This window comes from Trachurus trachurus, assembly GCF_905171665.1.
Source record: "Trachurus trachurus genome assembly, chromosome: 12".
NCBI classification, from domain to species: Eukaryota; Metazoa; Chordata; class Actinopteri; order Carangiformes; family Carangidae; genus Trachurus; species Trachurus trachurus.
In genome coordinates this window covers 2,143,950-2,165,756 of record NC_139908.1, presented here as the reverse complement: position 1 = coordinate 2,165,756, position 21,807 = coordinate 2,143,950, and the positions used below count along the sequence as shown (strand labels likewise).

The following is a 21,807-nucleotide window of genomic DNA, read 5'->3' as shown; positions in this document are numbered from 1 at the left end:
TCAATCAGTGTTTCTCAAACCACCAGGCGACATCGTCCTCAAATGTCTTGTTTTGTCCACAAACCAAAGAGAGACTCAGTTTATTGTCATAAAGGAACAAAGAAACCAGAAATATTCACATTGAAGAAGCTGCAATCAGAGAATCTGGACTTTTTTTCTTTAAAAAAAACCGACTCAAACTGATGATTAGATGATCAGAATAGTTGACGATTCATTTAATAATCGATTATTGTTGCAGCTCTAACCCTCTCTATTCTCTATTCGCTCTATTCTAAAATGATTTCTCCGTGTGAACCTGAAGACAAAGAGACGTTATGGTCTGTTATTTCACCTGTGTGTGTGTGTGTGTGTGTGTCAGAGCTGTGGCTTCCTGTTTGCTCTGAACGACTCATGAACCACACGTGTACGATGCGTTCACAGACCTCGGTTGGTTGTGATCAGCTGTTTTTTGGGGCGTCAGACTGAGATGAAGCTGTTTGATTCTCTGTGTTGATTTGGAGTCTGATGTGACCTTACTGAAGGAACTCCAACTCCCATGATGCTCTCTGATTCTCCTCTGGGATCGTTGCAGCAGCTTCAACACTGCAGGAGATCAGAGACGTGGTGTTAAACTATGGGATGTAACGACCGTGTTGACGTTGGCGCTGTCCAGCGGGTTGAGACTCTTTAGGAGGTTTATTATAGCGGTGGGGGAAAGATGGATTCATGTGAGAATCATGATTCTTATCCTCTACGATTCTGAATTGATTCCTAAACTTCAAAAATGAAGTTGATTTTGTATTAAAGCCTCAGAGGAACTTTCATGTTCTGTCAGAATGAAGACTGCATTTCCCATGAGCTCTAGCGTGTGTTGTCATAAAGACGCAGACCAACTGTTTTGTCAGCAGTCTTGGGTAAATTTCTTTGGAAATGTATTTAAACTCCTACAGAGCAGCCTGTAGCAGAGTAGAGGTGAAGTTTGCTTTTGGTTCTAAAAGAGTCTCATATTAATTCAAGATTCAAGATTCAAGATTCATTTATTTGCCATTTTATGTTTAGACATAATTGGAACGTTCTTTGGTGATGTGTGTGTGTTCATTTCTTTTCACATAAATAAATACGTACGGGACAGGACAGTGAAAACATAACAAATGCAATGGACAGTTTAAATTATAAAGTGCAGGTGCAGTTTGTGTTCATTGAAATTTAGTTATTGCTTAGGGGGAGGGGGAGAGGAAAAGGGGGGCCAGAGCTGTTAACAAGCCTGGCAGCCGACGGGAAGTGTTAATGTGGATGAAGCTGCGTTACCACTTGTTAATGGTCCATTTTAGATAAATATATGGTTTTGTCTTTATAGTTATTTTGATATTATTATTTAGTGGTCGACTCACCGGCGTTTCCTCTAAAGACAGAGAGATTTACTACAACGACTACAGAGACAGAGACCAGCAGCAGTTTGACAGAAGACCGAGACGGAGAGAGAAAGAGTGAGAAGCTTCTCGGCCGAGGCAGCGCAGCGCTCAGATCAGACTAACTTCTTTTACTAGCAGCAGAGTGTTCCCTGACTTAAAATGTTAGGAGTGCAAGCAGAAAATGTAGGGGTGCATTATACTGTAAATCGTCTCGCACGGCAAATATTCACATTTTCATTTCATTCATAAAAAAAGCAAATTGACTGGTTTCACCTGCACGAGCAGATGAAACATTAACTTGCACTGACTCACGGATTTTAAACACATTCACAAAGTCAGTTCCCTAAAACTGCTGACAAACAGCTGGTCTGGAGCCAGATGAGTGTTTTTACCACAACAGGCGCTAGAGCTCATGGGAAATGTAGTCTTCTTCATTCTGACAGAACATGGACGTTCTTCTGAGGCTTTAAGAGTTTCTGCAGTGACTCTGGTCCACTGATGAAGACTCTTACAGGTGTTTGTGTCTCTGAGCGACAGGTCAGAGTGTGTGTGTGTGTGTGTGTGTGTGTGTGTGTGTGTGTGTCCTGTGTGTGTGTGTGTGTGTGTGTGTCCTGTGTGTGTGTGTGTGTGTGTGTATCCTGATGAGCTTCCTCCTGTGACGTGTCCAGTTTCTCTGAAACTTGTTTTATCAGCAGCGTCTCAAATATTGACAGAGACCGAGTGACGGCTGCAGAGAGAACGTTCAACAACTCAACAACTTCACTGTCTCTGCATCCTGCTGCTGCTGCTGCTGAGGAGGAGGAGGAGCACTGTTGTGTTGTTGTTGCTGTTGTTGATCATCTTATGTCGCTTTCACACCTAACCAAGCAGACTCACACTGCAATTTCTGAACTGCACCAAACTTGGGCGTCAACAGTCGACGTCACAGCGGTTGAAACGGCCGCTCGTAGATCGGACCGAGTAGGAGAGGAAATCACTCCCGACTGGCAGACCTGCTGGGTAGCAGTAAACATGGAGCAGCATGTGAAGTTGGATGTTTTTGGGATGTTGTTTCTTTTTTTATTTTTTTATCAATTGTACATGCCTCAGCAAGCCGTGCAGTACGACCAGCATGTAGGCAGCGAGACAGCGAGGCAGAGTGTATTTCACTCTTACAACTGCACTGATGACAGAGAAACAGCACCAGAGGAAAAGACGGAGACTGATGAGAGATGTGGAGTTGTTGGTGTTGCTGCGTCACTACGTCATGCACCACGTACATTTGGTCCTGTGTTTGGTCCGGTGAGCTTTCACACCGCATACGAACCAAACCAGGGTTCACTTGCAAACGAACCGAGACCCCGTTTTCAAGCAGACCAGAGTTCGTTTGTTTGATCCGCACCAGAGGTCGTATGAGCTTTCACAGCTGCCCAAATGAAGCGACTATCTGAGGAAACCAACTCTGGTCCGTTTAAAGCGGACAAAACAAGGACAGTGTGAAAGCACCCTAAGTGAACGTTTTATCTTCTTAAATCACAATCAGTCACAATTTAAAGCGTTACTGTTCAATCAGCCTGTCCTGACACGCCTCTGTCTCTATCTGTGTCCCGCCCCTAAACACTTCTTATTGGTTGAAAAGTCCACGCTGCTTCTTGTTGATGAGCTAGTTATCATCAGAGAGAGGAGAATAGGAGAGAAATGCATTCCTCGATTTACTGGTTTCACCTGCACAAGTAGAAGGAAAATCAACGTGCACTGTCTCAGATTTTAGGGGCTAAATGTGTCCGTGTTGGAGCAGAAGTCTCACAACAACTTGTTCAGTGACTCTGGTCTGAGATCGTCTCTTTAGGAAACTCTGAAGCTCTCAACTTCTCTGGTGTCTTTGCTTCCTGCTGCTCTGCTGTGATTGGTCGGTTGCTTTAGCAGCGTGTGTGAGCTCAGCTGAGTGTTTCTATCCTGGGCGCCGGCGCTGTGTCGTACCAGGGGACCTGAACGCCTCGCGGCCCCTCGGGCCCCGGCTCCGTTTACTTACCGCTCTGCTCCGTCCCTCTGAGGATTCACACAGTTAATTCTCTTTGTCTCCAGCTCCTCTGACTCTGTCTCCGTCTCTCACCGGCCTCACCTCAGCCTCCGCCTGCGTGTGTGTGTGTGTGTGTGTGTGTGTGTGTGTGTGTGTGTGTGTGTGTGCACGTGCCAGACGCCGGTATGAAGCCGTGACTCCCACTGTTTCTGTTTCACTCCAACAACAAGTTTCATTGATAAAAGAAAAATCAGCTGCTGATAGTTTTGTTAAACAACAACATGGACTCACAGACAGACAGGAAGTCAGCGTTGCCGTGGCGATCGGTTTGTCAGAGCACAGACTTCTAATAGGGATGGTTGGATATGGTTTAGGTTTTATCAGAGACCGGTGACAAAACCGGTGCTTAAAGATGGAAAATATAGAAACTTTGTCCCAAAACAGTGGCTTTTTATTTTAAAGTTGAACAGAATATAGATAGATAGATAGATAGATAGATAGATAGTAGGGATGGGAACGACACAGGATTTGGATTGTCGATTGTCGAGGCCCATGTGTCGACTTTTTGTCGATTTGTCGGCCCTTTTTTTTTTTTTAAACAGCAGCAGCAGCAGATATGCGGGGGTACTACACGTGCTTTTGTTGTGGTTTATTAACGCCGCTGTCGGCACGAGCGGACTAGGCAGCACGCATTCGGTTTCTTTTTTATTTTTATTTTTTCTTCCGTGCATGTCCGCGTCCTCTACGGAGAATGCAACCATGGCATCCACCTGTTTTGCCGATGGTTTTGCCCTTTTTGCGGAGGCGGACTCGTCATCAATAGCACCATCACCTGAGACTGCAGCGAGCCCAGACAGCTGATCTCTTGACTCTGTCGCCTGTCAGCATGCACGCACGCTCCCGTCACATGTGAAGCAGAATGAGGGTCAACTCAAGTAGCTATCCCATTTAGAAAAAGTGGATTTGTTTTATTTAAAATATCTTATTTCATTAGGGGAAAAGTGGCACTTTCTGCTGTTTATTTGAATAGGAAATATTGAAAGACAAAATGCAATTTACACATGGAAATCCCACAAGCCCCGCCCCCCTCGACAATTCGACACTCCATTTTTTTTGTCGAGGGGAGCATGTGTCGATTTTTTGTCGATTTGTCGACAAAAAGTCCCATCCCTGATAGATAGATAGATAGATTTACTTTATTAATCCCGAAAGGAAATTCATTGATTTAAAACATATAAATGCAACTAAGGCTGAGAAATAAATGAACTAATACGAAATAAATTCACAACTAACTGTCATAAATATCATAATTAAACCAGCAGCAGTTTCAAAAACACTGAGCAACTTTAAAATTCTGCAGTTTTTCTCTAAAAAGTCGACGTAGACTTGAACCTCGGACACTTGACATGACATCACAGAACCATATTATGAATTTGCATAATTTGCATATTCATAATATTGTTGTGTCGTATTGGCGTCTTGTTCCCCACACACACACACACACACACACACACACACACACACACACACACACACACACAGTATTTTACTTCACAGTAAAAGATTTTTTTTTTGTTTGTTTGTTTCCGTTGCTCCGACAACAGTGTGAAAGTGTGAAACCGACACAGAACTGATAAAGTTTGTTCAAACAGACGTTAAATTTGTCACAGTCTGTTTCTGAAACTCTCAGTAACAGTTTGTGACTGTGAACGTCACCAGCAGGCTGAGTGGAGCTGCATGTTTTATTATATTATATTATATTATAATGATATAAAAGCTTTTACAATATGTTTTATTGATCGTCAACGTTACAACATGTCCACAAGGAAATGACATAAACACCAACCATGACTCTAATAGTTACTGTAGATAAAAGGCAGAAACCTCCGTCCCTCCCCAACGTCTCACTATAGTTCAAGTTACAGAAACTCATTATAAACCAACACATCGGCTCCTGAAAGGAATTAAATTCTAAATGATGAGTTTCTAAACAGCAGCAGTAGAACTCGTCTCATTAGAGAAACTGAAGTTGTCATCAGTTTTATTTCTTAGAACCAAATGTTATTCATCATTCTGCAGCTTGATGAGGTCGTGTCGTGTTACAGCCTCATAGATTTCCCCGCCAGTGAATAACTGTAATAAACAAACAGAGAATAGTAATACACAAGTAGTCAGCAAAGAAAATAGACATAAATATGTAGAGAGCATAAAAGGAAGAAAAACAACAAAAAACAGCAAATAAAAGTTGTAAAGTCTGTTTTCAGATTATTTCACTTCAGTTTTTAATACTTAGATTGTGATGACGTCATCAGAGCGTTTATAAAAACCGTGTTGAACATCGACCAGTGAAAATTAAATGTGTTTTTTTTTTAATTCAACACGTCTCAGAACGAGTGAGTCTGTGGAGACCAGGATGGAAATGAGATTATTGCACTTTCATTTCATTTTTACACCAATAACACACACACACACACACACACACACACACACACACACACACACACACACACACACACACACACACACACACACACACACACACACACACACACACACGTGTCCTGGTTTGGCCCCGCCAGGCCTCCGTAGAGAGTTGTGTTTCTGCTGCAGTGGCTCGTGGTGCGTTCACTGTCCGGCTGGTTAACGGGACAACAGGAGGTTGAACACGTGTCGGCAGCTGAACAGGAAACACTTCAACTCAGTTTGACCTCTGACCTCACACACCTGACCTCTGACCTCTGACCTCCAGATGTGATGAAACGTGATGATGTCATAGACTCAGCTGGTTTGTAAAAGCGGAGCAGAGCTGAGACTCAGGATTCACTGACCGTCCATTACAGCTGTTTAGAGTTTTTGTGATTGTTGTGGCAGAAATCCTTGATTATGTAGCACGTTTTCTTAAAAAAAGGAATCTGCAGGATATTTATGTAATTTTATGTGATGAAATTGCAGGAACTTGCAAAATAAGAAAAGAAAAAGTGATGAATAAGTAGAGAAAAAGTGCTTCCCCCAACACTCTGTTGTCACAAGACTGCTACTGTAAAGAGTGGTTTCTAATGACTTCCTATGAGAAGCAGCAAACTAACTGATACTAAGTTCTCATCTTGTTTTATTTCAGACTTTAATAAACACTCGGCTCAAACTTACAAAACGTTGATGAGTCAAACCAGTTCTGTAGCTTTACAACAAGAAAACAAAACGCTACAACTTCTGTCAAAACTAATACATTAAACAATAAAATAAAAAGTGTGCTTCCTGTTTTACACAGATAGCTACACAAAACAGACCTTCTGTTGAAATAAGAGCTTCCAAAATCTCTGACTGTTACGTAAATTTACATACTGTATACTTACTGTAAGGTTTTTGAAACTTCTGCTTTAACCAACTGGGAACAAAGACGTTCATCTTCCATCTGTAAAGTTGCATCAACTCCGATGACGTCACTTCGTAACGTTGCCAAGGCAACAGGAGGAAAATGGCTGCTCTTGTGTGAAGTAAATGCAACATTTTTCAACTCTCTGCGAAGATATTATATACTTCAAGATATATATGTGACTTTTCTGCAACAACAATGCAGAGATTATGAAATGATGCCAGCTCTGCACGTTTCACGCATTTTGCACAGAAATCGGTGATTTATGCGGCGAAAGTGCATAAATATGTTGACTTGGGCTGATGATGTGTTGAATCTCATAATGGCACAGGACCCTGACCTTCCTCCTCCTCCTCCTCCTCTTTATCTTCATCTTCCTCCTCCTCCTCTTTCTTTTCTTCCTCCTCCTCTTCCTCCTTCTCTTCATCTTCCTCCTCCTCTTCTTCCTCCTCCTCTTTATCTTCATCTTCCTCCTCTTTCTCTTACATCTTCTTCTTCCTCCTCGTCCTCCTCATCCTTCTCCTCTTTCTTTTCTTCCTCTTCCTCCTTCTCCTCTTTCTTTTCTTCCTCCTCCTCTTCCTCCTTCTCCTCCTTCTCTTCATGTTCCTCCTCCTCCTCCTCCTCCTCTTTATCTTCATCTTCCTCCTCCTCCTCTTTCTTTTCTTCCTCCTCCTCTTCCTCCTTCTCCTCCTTCTCTTCATCTTCCTCCTCCTCTTCTTCCTCCTCCTCTTTATCTTCATCTTCCTCCTCTTTCTCTTACATCTTCTTCTTCCTCCTCGTCCTCCTCATCCTTCTCCTCTTTCTTTTCTTCATCTTCCTCCTCCTCCTCTTTCTTTTCTTCCTCCTCCTCTTCCTCCTTCTCCTCCTTCTCTTCATGTTCCTCCTCCTCCTCCTCCTCCTGCTCCTCCTGCTCCTCCTTCTCCTCTTCATCTTCATCTTCCTCCTCCTCTTCTTCCTTCTCCTCTTTCTCTTCATCTTCCTCCTCCTCCTCCTCCTTCTCCTCTTTATCTTCATCTTCCTCCTCCTCCTCCTCCTTCTCCTCTTTCTCTTCATCTTCCTCCTCCTCATCCTCTTCTTCCTTCTCCTTCTCCTTCTCCTCCTCTTTCTCTTCATCTTCCTCCTCCCTTCCTCCTCCTCCTCCTCCTCCTCCTCCTCCTCCTTCTCCTCTTTCTCTTCCTCCTCCTCCTTCTCCTTCTCCTCTTTCTCTTCATCTTCCTCCTCCTCATCTTCTTCCTCCTTCTCCTCCTCCTTCTCCTCTTTCTTTTCTTCCTCCCTCCCCCTCCTCCTCCTCTTCTTCCTTCTCCTCCTCCTCTTTCTCCTCATCTTCCTCCTGCTCCTCTTTCTTTTCTTCCTCCTCCCCCCCTCCTCCTGTTCCTCCTCCTCCTCCTCTTCCTCCTCTTTCTTTTCTCTCCCCCCCCCCCCCCCCTCCTCCTCCTGTTGATGTCATGACAACAGCGGTCGGAGGACACCACTGCGTCGAAGCTTCAGACTCGATGTTTTATTATTATTTCTTTATTTTCCGTGGTGTGATATTGTGGTCGTGCGTCGTGGCAACAGGACGAGTTTGAACAGGAAACACATCATCAAGGCCGTGTGCCCTTCACTGTCTCTGCTCCTCCGTCCGTAAACTCCAGCGTCCTGTTGCATCTGAGAATGACTGATGCATCCTGGGTAATTTAGAGGCAGCATTCTGCATTTTTACATTGCACTCAGTGGCTTTTTGTGTTTTGATGGAGCGTAGACTAACTAACAATCAATTTGAATGTTTTATTTTTTGTTTCTTTTGTAGCACTATGTCTCATAATTATTTTGACACCCTCTTTGAAACCCACCGTTCACGCTATCTTGAAAAATTACAATGAATGAATCTAGCGGTATGCTCCTTTAGCCTCCCACAGTGATCAATGACTCCACACAGTGGCAGGAAATGTCTGACCCAGACATCTACACGTATCTGGTGGAATCACCGGGAGGTTTTGGCTCAGTGTTGTCTGTAAACAGCCTGTTAATACACAACTTTGTGTTAGTTAGTTTGTTAAGACAGTTAGGCTGAACTTTTCAATGGAGGGATGCCGGGCGCTGCCCCTAAATTACCCAGGATGCATCAGTCATTCTCAGATGCCGCTCTGGTCGATAGATAATCAATAATCAAACCTGTTGATCAGAACCTGAGGCGTCGTCGTGATGCATTCAGGTGCAGCTCTCCAGTAAACGACACGGAGGCGCTCAAAGATGCAGCTTCTTGCTCCAAAGGAATTCACAACTCTGGTTCTGGTTCTAGACCGTTATTGATTGATTGATTGATTGATTGATTGATTGATTGATTGATTGATTGATTGATTGATTGATTGATTGATTGATTGACAGCTGTGGTATTGATGGTTAATGTTTCACGGTGACTCACCTTCATCTGCTCCTCTGAATCATCCAGATTCTCCCTCTGTGTGTGTTTTTATAATTAGTTTATTATTGACTGAAGCGTGGAACGAAGATAATTGATGATTGAAGAGTTATTGATCAGGACGAATCATATTGATCATCTATCAGTGATCAGAAACCATGAATGAAACCTGATAATGAAACGAGAGGTCGTAGAATAAAGAATAAAACATGACGAAGCTGGAGAGAGAAGCTTTCTACTGGATTATTGCATCATCCACTCCTCTTCTCCTCCTCTCCTCCTTCTCCTCCTCTTCTCCTTCTCCTCCTCCCCCTCCTCTCCTCCTTCTCCTCCACCTTCTCCTCCTCCTCTCCTCCTCTTCTCTTCCTCTCCTCCTTCTCATCCTCTTCTCCTCTCCTCCTTCTCCTCCTCTCCTCCTCCTCTCCTCCGCCCCTCCTCCTCTCCTTCCTCTCCTCCTTTTCCTCCTCTGCTCCTCCTCTTCTCCTCCTTCTCCTCCTCCTCTCCTCCTCTTCTTCTCCTCTCCTCCTCCTCTCCTCCGCCCCTCCTCCTCTCCTTCCTCTCCTCCTCCTCTCCTCCGCCCCTCCTTTTCCTCCTCCTCTCCTCCTCCTCTCCTGTCCTCTCCTCCTTCTTCTCTTCCTCTCCTCCTCCTTTCCTCCTCTCCTCCTCTTCTCCTCCTCTCCTCCTTCTCCTCCTCCTCCTCCTTCTCCTCCTCTTCCTCCTCTCATTCTCCTCCTCTTCTCCTCCTTCTCTCCTCTTCTCCTCCTCTCCTCTTCCTCTTCTCCTCCTCCTCTCCTCTTCCTCTTCTCCTCTTCTCCTCCTCTCCTCCTTCTTCTCCTCTTCCTCCTCTCATTCTCCTCCTCCTCTCCTCTTCCTCCTTCTCTTCCTCTTCTCCTCCTCTCCTCCTCCTCTCTTCCTCTCTTCCTCCTCTCCTCTTTCTCCTCCTCCTCTCCTCCTCTTCCCCTCCTCTCCTCCATCTCCTCCTCCTCTTCTCCTTCTCCACCTCTCCTCCTTCTCCTCCTCTCCTCCTCTTCTCCTTCTCCTCTTCTCCTCTCCTTCATCCGTTCCTAACCCCCCCCCCTCCCTCTCTTTTCTCTCTGTCTACCCGTCCTTCTCTCACTCTTTTCCTTGGCATTCTCTCCCTCTCCATCTGTCAGACTTCTGGAATGGATGATGGAGAGTCGTGCGTTGCCTAGCAACTGCGGTTGCCATGGGAACCCGGCCCTGAACTGCTGCATTTTTTTTTATTACTCCCTTCCTTTCTTTCTTTCTTTTCTTTCTTTTCTTTCTCTCTCCCTTTATATATTTTTTTGTTGTTGCCGTCGACGAGGGAGAAATGAAATTGATTAAAGGAAGAAATGAAATAGAATGAAGTAGGTGATGAGAGGAGGAGAGAGGAAACACAGACCAGCTCTCTATCTCTCTATCTCTCCATCTGTCTCTTTATTCTCCTCTTTTCTCTCTCTCTCTCTGTCTGTTTCTGTGTGTTTTTTTCCCAGAATGCCGTGTGTTTTTCCTAGAGGCCAGGATGTGTATGTCAACAGACTGTCCACGCCCGCGGTCCGACTCACGTCTGTCCTCTTTTATTCATCCGTCATGATTCACACCATCCTCACATCCCATCATTAAAAACAAACTGCAGCTGAAGCTCAGAGTCAGTATCAATCATTAGAATAAGAATAATAATAGTTAGAGCTGCAACAATCAATCGATTATTCAAATAATAATCGATTATTAAATTAATCCTCAACTATTCTGATAATAATAGAAAAAAAGTCCAGTCAACGACACGGAGGCGCTCAAAGACGCAGCTCTTTGCTCTAAAGGATTTCACATTCATCTTTCTCCTCCTCTCCTCCTTCTCCTCCTTCTTCTCCTCTTCTCCTCCTTCTCCTCCTTCTCCTCCTTCTCCTCCTCTCCTCCTCTTCTCCTCTTCCTCTTCTTCTCCTCCTCCTCTCCTCCTCTCCTCCTCCTTCTCCTCCTCTTCTCCTCTTCCTCTTCTTCTCCTCCTCCTCTCCTCCTCTTCTCCTCCTTCTTCTCCTCCTCTCCTCCTTCTCTTCTCCTTCTTCTCCTCCTCTCCTCCTCCTTCTCCTCCTCTTCCTCTTCTCCTCCTCTCCTCCTCTCCTCCTTCTCCTCCTTATCTCCTCCGCTACTCCTTTTCCTCCTCCTCCTCTTCTCCTCCTCCTCCTCTCCTCTTTTTCTCCTCCTCCTCTCCTCCTGCTCCTCCTCTCCTCTTCTCCTCCCTTTCTCCTCTTCTCCTCCTTGAAATGAAATAGAATAAAGTAGGTGATGAGAGGAGGAGAGAGGAAACAATTCTCTGATTGCAGCTTCTTCAATGTGAATATTTCTGGTTTCTTTGTTCCTTTATGACAATAAACTGAGTCTCTCTTTGGTTTGTGGACAAAACAAGACATTTGAGGACGATGTCGTCTGGTGGTTTGAGAAACACTGATTGATATTTTTAGACATTTTATTGGCCAAACAACTAATCGATTAATTGTTTAAATAATCGACAGATTAATCGATAATGAAAATAATCGTTAGTTGCAGCCCTAATAATAATAATAATGACAGTTATAAACTTTATTATTCAACATCTTTCCTGCACAAAAGACATATTTTTCAGATTAAGAGTGGAGCAGGTAAATATTAAAATACAGTAGTGGATGAATAATAATGTGTTCTCCCTCTGGGCTCAGTGATGTCACAGCCTGGTTCTGACCTGGTTCAGGCAAAATGGCTGCGTTCTTAAAGCAGAAGTAAGCGATCCGGTCGTTTTGGCTAATGCTGCGTTCCAGGCAGGCTTTTGAAACCGTAAATTACAGCTTCAGGTCACAACTTACGACTTTGTAGCGTTCCAGGCAACCCACTCGTGTTTCTCCGACCTGTTTTACCTGTGAAAGTCACTATAACGGCCACTCGTAACTTCTGACCCGTGAACTCGTACCAGATCGAACTGGTACCACTTCACAGGTCGGAAAAACACGAGTTACGAGTTGCCTTGAACGCACCATAACGTCTTGTCAGCAGATGGAGTTAGCAGCCCCCGCCCTCGTCATGGATCTATTGGACCTCGTCCCTACGTCACCACATTCACGCGCATCCCTTGGCTGCACACACAGAGAGGACCGCCCCTTTATGCCGTTCTCTCTCCTCATTGGATAAAGGTTGTAGGATACAAGGAAAGTTTTCTCCTGGGCTCAGAGCAGAGCAGAGTGACTGACAGACCCGTGTTTCAGACCAAACACTCTATAGAAGTGATTGCTGTCGGAAGATACAACTATTTAAGACTTAGATTAACACAAATATTCCGCTTACTTCTGCTTTAAGTGATGATGATAATAAAGAATAAGTTTTAGGCATAAGTTGTTGCTGCGGTAACGAGGTGACTGAATGAGCAGCTGCTTAATGAACTTTGTTGTTGTCGTCGTTGTTGTAGAAGTTTTGAAGTAAAAACTAGTTCAATATTTAGTTAGTGAGTGTGATGATGCGTTCAGGTTCAGTCTGATGGTGCGGAGAGAAAACAGTTGATTGAGTTGCATTGTGGGTAAAGTGGACGTCGGTTTGGGTCGGTTCAGTGTGTGTGTGTGTGTGTTAGTTCACTGTTGCTAACCATGAACTTTCTCATTGATTATGAACGTGTTTATTGATCCAGGTCGTCTCATTGACTTACACACAGTTTAATATCTGATACGTACGTGAGTAACAGATTACATGTAACGGTGTTATGTAATCAGGATACAAAACAAACAAAGGTAACTGTAATCCATTCATTCAAACCTTTATTTATTCTGGAAAAGGACACTGAGGTTTTTTTTTTCCTCATTTGCAACATCGTTGATCACAAACAGTCTTCAGATCAAATCATAAACCATTTACATAATTAGGACAGAACAGAAAAGGTCAAATTTAAAAGATTAAAATGAAAATGTAATCACATTACCAGTATATTTGATTTATTTTTTTTTACTTTCTGTTTATCAATCAGTGAGTTTATCCAGTGAGTGTTTCATTTTGAAATTAACCGGCTGCTCTGTGCGTTTGACTTCCTGTTTGGAGCGATCTAATCTACGTGGATGGACTGATGCTTTATGGTTTTAATTTTGCATGTTTGGTATTGAAGTAATCCTAAAGTAACTAAAAGTAATCCATTTTGTGATACTAGTTGTTACTGATTACTTTTCTTTAACAGGTAACTGGTAATTATACTGGATTACAGTTTTACAGTAACAGTGGATATGAGTTATAAATGTGAACCCAGAGGTGTGTGTGTGTGTCTCTGTGTGTGTGTGTGTGTGTGTGTAGCTGATGGTGGTGTGTGTGTGACGTGGCGGTGGTGGCGGCGGCCTGCAGCCCCACGGCACTCTGGGTAATCAGCGCTGCAGGGCAGAGCAGAGCAGCAGGAGAATACTTAAAATTGTTTGCTAATCCTGACGTTGGACTTGAATGAATGTGTGTCACGTTGTGCAACACACACACACACACACACACACACACACACACACACACACACACACACACACACACACACACACACACACACACACACACACACACACACACACACACACACACACACACACACACACACACACACACAGCTGAAGGTCACCACATGTATAATTCAACACAGACGTGTCTCACGACCTCGGCTTCAGACACAAAAACGCCTTTTTTCTTTTCCCCAAATGTCTGTGTGAGTCAGTGAAGGGGTCACGGTGTGTGTGTGTGTGTGTGTGTGTCAGCTACACACACACACACACACTGGTGAGAGGGTGTGTGTGTGTGTTGACCCAACATGTTGAGGTGTGTGGACATTGAAGGCAACACACACACACACACACACACAGAGAGAGATGAGAGGTGTAGATCAGTGTGAAGGTGCTGAACTCCCACACTCTCTCAGGAACCTGAACGCACCACAGGCTGTTTACACTGAGGAGCAGCAGAGAATCCTGATCTCCTCCTCCTCCTCCTCCTCCTCCTCCTCCTCTTCCTCCTCCTCCTCCTCCTCCTCCTCCTCTTCCTCCTCATCTCCCTCTTCCTCCTCCTCTTCCTCTTCCTCTTCCTCCTCTTCTTCCTCCTTCTCTTCCTCCTCTTCCTCTTCCTCTTCCTCCTCTTCTTCCTCCTTCTTCTCCTCCTCTCCCTCTTCCTCTTCCTCCTCCTCTTCCTCCTCCTCTTCTTCCTCCTCTTCCTCTTCTGCTCCTCTTCCTCCTCCTCCTCCTCCTCCTCCTCCTCTTCCTCCTTCTTCTCTTTCTCCTCCTCTTCCTCCTCCTTCCTCCTCCTCCTCTTCTTCTCCTCCTCCCTCTCCTCCTGTTCCTCCTCCTCCTCCTTATCTTTCTCCTCCTCTTCTTCCTCCTCCTCCTCCCTCTTTCTCCTTCTCCTCCTCCTCCCCCTCCTTCTTCTTCTCCACTATTTTTCTCCTCCTCCTCCTCCCTCTTTCTCCTTCTCCCTCTTCTCCTCCTCCTCCACCTTTTCCCCCTTCTTCCTCATCTTCTTCTCCTTTTCTTTCTCCTTCACCTCCTCCTCCCCTTTCCCCCCTTCTTGTCCCTCTCTCTTCTTACCCCCCCCCCCCCCTTCTTCTATAATCTGTTATTTTTCATCCTCCTCTTCCTCTCATCATTCTTACTATTTGATCTCATCATGGTCTGTGGATCGTTGACGTGGTTCTTCAGCTCTTTGACCTTTGACCTCCGACTGTTCCCTGATCCCTCCTGGTCGCCCTGACGACGGCCGGTCGTCGGGCGGCGGCCATGATGGATGGATGGAGGGAGGAGGAGACGTGTGATGTGTTTTATTTTTAGACGTTCAGGTGATCGGACTCATGAGACGCAGCTCAGGCCAGGTGTGTGTGTGTTTCTCTGTGTGTGTGTGTGTGTTTCTGTGTGTTTCTGTGTGTGTGTGTGTGTGTGTGTGTTTCTGTGTGTGTGTGTGTGTGTGTGTGTGTGTGTGAGGCCATTTGTTGAATTAGCCCGGCGGTGTTGAAGTGTTCAGTGATTAAAGTTTTAATCCTCCAGTCGCTGATGTGAGAACTGAACTCTCTCTTCTCTTTCTCCCTCTCTCTTTTCTCTCTTTCTCTCCCTCCCTATCCCCTTCTCTCTTCTCCTTCTCCCTTCCTCCCTCTCTCAATTCAATTCAATTCAATTCAATTCAAATGTGCTTTATTGGCATGACAGTTAAATAAAAGAACGATGTTGCCAAAGCATTAGGAATCAGTGACACGATACAACTCATGAAACCAAATATATACAACAATATACAAATAAATAAAAAGTATACTGTACATGAAATTATTTACCCTATGTGAGAGCATGCACGTGTGTGCTGAACAAGTTCTCTCTCTCTCTTATACACTAACACATTATAAAGGCTATACGTATGTCCATTACACACTTTTAGGCCTTAAAATGTCTTAAATTTGTTGAATTATTGTGTTCAAGTCTTAAATAATTTTAGACAGGTCTTAAATTTTCTTATGCCCACCATGGGCGAGCATTTCACTCGCATTTGCCCCTAAAAAAAAAAGACATGTGTGAACCGGGAAAATCACAAAAAAGAAAGAGCACAACCTGCGATTGGTCCAAAACTACGAATCCCACAATTCTCTGCTCTCAACAATAACAGTAGGCTAGTAAGTGTAAGTGAGGGAGAGTGGAGCTGTAGGTGAAAAGAGGAAACAACGCACGTCTGGTCCTGTTCTATGTTGTTCGTTCACACGTCACCGTTTATTCGTTTCGTCCGCGGTGTAAAAGGCCGTGACGCAAAGACGCGATTAGGCGCGAGACGCGGTATACGCGACTTTTTTTTTTTGCGACACAATACACGCGATTCTTTTATGGCGACGGGACCTTCGCGTCTTCGTCTATTTCATCGTGTTTGGTGGGAAGACCCACAAGACCCACAAGGGGCTTCCCACCAAACACGAGGAACGCTTTTTTTTCGCTCGAGTTGTGACGCGCGACCACACGCGAGATACGCGATTTATCGCTCCTTTTGACTCGTGTCAAAAAAAAATACACCAGCCCGCCACAACTTTTTTTTTTTTTCAAAGGAGGTTCAACTGGACTTAGTTATTTGTCTAGGAAGACGTTTCACCTTCATCCAAGAGGCTTCATCAGTTCATGTAGCATCTGACCAGGCTGGGACTGGTTCAACTATCTGGTGTGGAGACTCAGTATAAGTCCAGTTGCTTTTGATTTAACCTCCTTTGAAATACTATGACCTGGACAAATGAGAATATGCACAGGCCTACAACAACATTTCTGCTCTCACCAACCATGGTTGAGGTCACAACGCTGCTGTAGCTGCTCTGGAAGTCCGAGACACTGAGGCCAAACGCCGCCGTCGCTTCTGGTCCATGACGGCGAGTTCCGGGCTGATGAGCTACAGAGACTGAGCAGCGCGTCGCTGTGTCGGACTGTTTGTTTGGATTTAATGAAGAAGCTGCACAGAGTCAGGTGAGCAGAAGCTGTCCCCCCCCCCCCCACACCGTGGAGCCGCTGCTGCCTCACAGCCGCCACCGACCCCTAGAATAAAACACCACTGAGCCGTGGACGGTCGCTGCGTGGATAAAATGCTGACGACCAAAACAGCCGCCACCAGGTCACTGACTGGAGAGTTTTAAAGTCGGCACATGAACGCAGCTCAGACCGGCCGGTGCCTCAGCGCGGTGATCAGCAGGACGCTATAGCCTACCCAGTACCGGCCAGCTCAGTACAGAGGGGGGGGGGGGGCGATAACGTGACGCACAGTATACTGTTATGAGACACATTATGCATCCCAACCGTCTTTTTTTTTTAGAGGATTTTTTTTTTTTTTTTACCAAGAATGCGCCCAAAAAAGTCATGATCCAGGGGCCAAAATTGGAAACAAATATATATATTTTTAATCATAATTCTCATAATTCTCCTGATGTCGGTTTAATGTAAACAGATTGCGCTGATATGCGAGAGTAATGTGACAGCGGGGCAGAGCTGCAGCTGCTGTGCTGGGATGGACCTGATCAGACTGGTGGTGGTCCACAGTCAATCAGTCCCAGATCCCCCGAAAGCCCCCGCAAATAATACATCGACAAGAAGTTAAGTGGCAAGTTGCACCTTTTCGTCGGCTTATTATTTGCTTCTTTTTTTTATATATAGCCTATATAACGTCACTGCAACATGCGGCTCTCAGTGCTTGTCGGTGTTGTGTCTATAAATTGTGAAATAACTTTTCCTCGATAGAAATATGAGACGTGGTCGACAGGTTTCATTCATCCATGTTTTGGCAGACGATACAAATAACCAATGATAATGAGATTTCCACCCCGCCGAACCAATCATGTGGCTGGAATAGAGCCAGTCAACAGTAACATGTGCATTTGTTTGGGTTGCTGCAGATGTGCACATCAGCTGACACCGCCGGTAAAAGAGAGAGAGAGAGAGAATGAGTGTTGTCTCGAAAAAAAAACAGTAAAGGAGAAGTTGGACAAGTGCATGGATGCAAACAGCGCGCCGAAAAGCGAAACTCGCTTTTTTCATGACCAATTAGGTGACTTGTGTGAATCGTTCAGATCCGAAGAGTTTTTGTTTTTGAGGAGGGAGGGTCTCAGCTGGGGTCAGTAAAATGTTTTTCTAACAGGCTGACAGTGACAATCACGTGAAACTGAGGCGAACTCATTCATGGTTGTCTCTGATTATACTGATAACAGCCGACCTCCAATGTAGACGCGCGACATGCGCGCTCATTAAAGCGGCGCTTATCCGCGTGCAGTCGGTGCGACGGCAACGCCGTTTTTCCCCCCGTGCATGTCCATGGAGCTGTGCGCCGCGGACACGCACGGTTCCCTACGTTGCTGTGTCAGGCAGGTGTTTCCACGGAGCTCTGCCCCGTTTCAGAGGTGAAGGAAGCCCTGAGTGGAAAGACGTCGCCTCCACGATGTAGAATGTGTTCAATTAAAGTGAAACTAACACATTATATAGGCCTATATGTCCATTACACACTGAATGAAACATCCCATGTCTTTATTTATTCAGTTTATTTTAATAGTAATAATTGTCAGTGAAGACCTAAAAATCAGTATCTCCAAAATGGAAATATTGCAAAGGTTTTTTTTTTTTTGTAAGCATTTTTAATATAGAAATGTTGACCTTCTGAAAACTATGCACTATGCATATCTATATGCACTCAATACTTGGTTGGGGTTGAACTACTGGAAATTGCCTTTCCGTGATATTGTAATGTACTTATTTGTTAATGGTGAGCACCCCCCCCGGGAAATTCCTCTCTTTTTTGGTCCTGACCCGTTTGCATCCCTGCAAGTGACTGAAAAGACGCGTGGTGCGTAATGGAGACACCAGGCAGCTGGAGCGGACCGCGGTCACGGTGCGGCCGCTCTGCTGCTCACCTAAGTGTGTGCGACAACTCATTCATGGTTGTCTCTGATTATACTGGTAACAGCCCATTCACCTCCAATGTAGACGCGACGTGCGCGCTCGTTACCCAAAGCGGCGCGTATCCGCGTGCATTCGGTGCGACGGCGCCGCCGTTTCCCCCCCGTGCATGTCCGTTGCTGTGTCAGGCAGGTGTCTCCCACGGAGCTCTGCCCCGTTTCAGAGGTGAAGGAAGCCCTGAGTGGAAAGACGTCGCCTCCGCGATGTAGAATGTGTTCAATTAAAGTGAAACTAACACATTATATAGGCCTATATGTCCATTACACACTGAATGGGATGTTAAATCCCATGTATTTATTTCTTCCGTTTATTTTAATAGTAATAATTATGACTAACATTCAGTGAAATACTTTTAACAGATGATCAGCTGTTTCCCTCTGATATGATGGATCTGCTGCAGTTATCTTTTGTATGAACACCTCTCTCTCACTTTGGTACAGGGGGCAGGAGAGAAGAAAATGGGCTGAAGAACAGTGTTTACATGTTCTTAATTCTCTCGGCTTCCACTCTTTTTTATGCCGACCTTTTTCCACCTCTAGTTGCTGGTCGGAGAGCCTGTACGTTGCCAATGTGTGTTTTTGTTTGGGATTTTGTACGCTTAGTATTAGATATTGTGCTGGAGAGTATTCTCTATCCAGTGAGCGATAACATTCCAGTTTGTTGATGGTTTTAATTTCATTTTTCCCAATTGTTAATATAATTTATTTAGTTCTCTTTGTCGATTGATATTAGTTGAGTTTTGGAGAGATTTTGGAGGTCTTGGATTTTGAGGTGGCAGGTTTCTCTGGTGTTACTCAGGGGGCCTGTTGGTGTGTGTGTGTGTGTGTGTGTGTGTGTGTGTGTGTGTGTGTGTGTGTGTGTGTGTGTGTGTGTGTGTGTGTGTGTGTGTGTGTGTGTGTGTGTGTGTGTGTGTGTGTGTGTGTGTGTGTGTGTGTGTGTGTGTGTGTGTGTGTGTGTGTGTGACATGCAGCCTGTGTGGAGGAAGTGATGCGTCACGTCTGCAGGAGAGATAACGGAGGAGAGGAAGAAGTGAGGGAGGACGATATCGAACGCCCGCCTGGAAAAAAAACAAAAGACAGAGAGGGAGAGGGAGAAAGAGAGAGAAAAGGGTTAACCTCATTTATTTTATTAATATTATTTTATTGTTATGCTTTGGCAATAACTGCCTTGTCATGCCAATAAAGCTATTTGAATTGAAATTGAAAAGAGAGAGAGGAGAGGGAGAAAGAGAAGAGAGAGGGAGAAAAGAGAGAGAGAAGGGGAGAGAGAGAAGAGAGAGGGAGAAAAGAGAGAGAAAAGAGAGAGAGAAGGCAATATAAGCACTGCCTTGTCATGCCAATAAAGCAATTGAAATTGAAAAGAGAGAGGGAGAAAGAGAAGAGAGAGGGGGGGAGGGAGAAAGAGAGAAAAGAGAGCGGGAGAGAGGAGAGGGAGAAAGAGAAAAGAGAGAGAGGAGAGGGAGAGAGAGAAGAGAGAGAAGGGGATAGGGAGGGAGAAGAGAGAGAGAGAGAGAGAGGGGGAAAAAAGAGGGAGAAAAGAGAGCGAGGAAGGGAGAAAGAGAAGGGAGAGGGGGAGAGAGAGAAAGAGAAAGACGGGAGAAAGAGAAGAGAGAGAGGGGAGAAGAGAAAACAGAGAGAAAGAGAGGGGGATAGGGAGGGAGAGAAAGAGAAAAGAGAGAGAGAAAAAGGGACAGAGGGGGAGAAAGAGAAAAGAGAGAGAGAAAAGAGAGAGAGCGAGAGAGGAGCTGGGCGGAGGCGGTGCTGTGGCCCAGTGGGCTGCTGCTGTGCTGGGAGTCGGGAATCGAACATGAACCCTTTAAAACTCCGGCTTCAGTTCAGTTTTCAGCTTCAGATTCAGAATCGACTTCATTAACTATTTAATTTCTCTCTGTTCAAACTACTGGACTGAGACAGAAACTAACACACACAGATCAATAAAACTATTATTACTGACATAAAGGCAGAATACAAAGAGTTAAAATAGTCAAAATATTAAAAACTGACACTGAGGAATGTTTATCAATCAATCAGTCGATCAATATATGGATTATTAACCAGATTTCTCTCAATAAAGTCTAAATCAACCTGATCAGTTTATTGTCTTCTCATTAAAGAGAGTCAATCAGTGATCAATACAGCTGCTGATTGATCCGTTCACATCGACCAGGTTGTTACAGCGGCGGTTTTTACGAGCCTGTCAGTGAACGCATCGCTTCACTTCACTTCCTGCACAGAGCTGCTTGTCAAAATAAAAGTCTTCCAGTGGCTCAGGGCTTCTATTGATTATTGATTAGGTTTCACAAACTGATCAACTACTAAACGGACGATAACGATAAAAGTAAAAAGAAACGTTGGGTTTGAATCGATCTGTTTATCTGTGAAAAAAATAATCTGCAGCTGTTCTTCTGATAATCGATCAATAATTTTTTTTATTTACTCGGATTAAAAAATGTAATTTGTTTAAAGGTGCAGTCCACAGAAACGGCTTTGAGTTTTAGACCAAACACAGAACGAAGACGTCAAACTATGAAGTCACTGTTTATAACTCTGCTGTGGATTATGATGCTGATGATTGATTGATTGATCAGAAGGTCACAGACAAGACTGTGTGTGTGTGTGTGTGTGTGTGTGTGTGTGTGTGTGTGTGTGTGTGTGTGTGTGTGTGTGTGTGTGTGTGTGTGTGTGTGTGTGTGACCTGATCAGCTTCAGGTGTTAACAGAAATAACCGTTAACAGGATCTGAGTGTGTGACATGAGGCTGCTGAGCTCATTACTCCTCCTCTTCTTTTTCCTCCTCCTCCTCCTTCTCCTCTTCTTCTTCTTCCTCTTCCTCCTCCTTCTACTCCTCCTCTTCCTCCTCCTCCTTCTTCATCTTCCTCCTTCTCCTTCTTCCTTTTCCTTCCTTCCTTCTTCATCTTCCTCCTCTTCCTCCTTCTTCCTTTTCCTCCTTCTTCTTCCTCCTTCTTCTTCCTTCTCCTCCTCCTCCTCCTCCTCCTCCTCCTCTTCCTCCTCCTCCTCCTCCTCCTCTTCCTCCTCCTCCTCTTCTTCCTCCTTCTTCCTCTTCCTCCTCCTCTTCCTCCTTCTTCCTCTTCTTTTTCCTCCTCTTCCTCTTCCTCCTCCTCTTTCTTCTCCTCCTTCTTCCTCCTCCTTCTCCTTCTTCCTCTTCCTCCTCCTTCTCCCTCTTCCTCCTCCTCTTCCTCCTCCTTCTCCTTCTTCC

The 21,807-nt window shown here is 44.8% G+C and overlaps 1 protein-coding gene across 2 annotated transcripts in view; it reads left to right on the top strand.

Moving 5' to 3' along the window:
• The window catches only part of grk3 (G protein-coupled receptor kinase 3), an 83,713-nt gene that overhangs the window by 26,039 nt on the left and 35,867 nt on the right, over window positions 1–21,807 (top strand). The gene's annotated exons all lie outside the window — the stretch shown is intronic.